This window comes from Quercus suber, unplaced genomic scaffold (assembly GCF_002906115.3).
Source record: "Quercus suber isolate HL8 unplaced genomic scaffold, Cork oak 2.0 scaffold_62, whole genome shotgun sequence".
Lineage (NCBI taxonomy): Eukaryota > Viridiplantae > Streptophyta > Magnoliopsida > Fagales > Fagaceae > Quercus > Quercus suber.
This window is the reverse complement of record NW_027069527.1, coordinates 246,326-246,767: the sequence shown is the minus strand read 5'-3', so window position 1 is coordinate 246,767 and position 442 is coordinate 246,326.

The window sequence follows — 442 nt, the reverse complement described above, 5'->3', positions numbered from 1 at the left end:
AAAAAAAAAAAAAAATTTAAAAAAAAAAATAAAAAAAAAAAAAAAAAAAAAAAAAAAAAAAAAAAAAAAAAAAAACCTAAACCTAAGTTCCCCCCATATTCTTAAATCTGCACTGCATGTACGTGCCTCATCCACCCCACAAAGCAAATGGGATGGGGACGGCTGTTAAATTTTCCTCGGCACTGACCCAAGCCCATCATGTTTATATGTAAAACTAACCTTCGTCATCCTTCGCAGATGTGAATTTATGACCGTGGCTTGATTCACCAAGATCTTGTACTTCGAGTTTGTTCATTAAAGTTGCAATTTGGAGGTCCTTATCTTCAAGTGCTTTTGTGAGAAGGACAACCCTTTGCTCCATTTCAGCCATCTTTTCTTCCATGGTAGATGTGTTAGTCATCATGACTGTCACAACTTCCCAAGATGATGGTGAAGGAAGTGA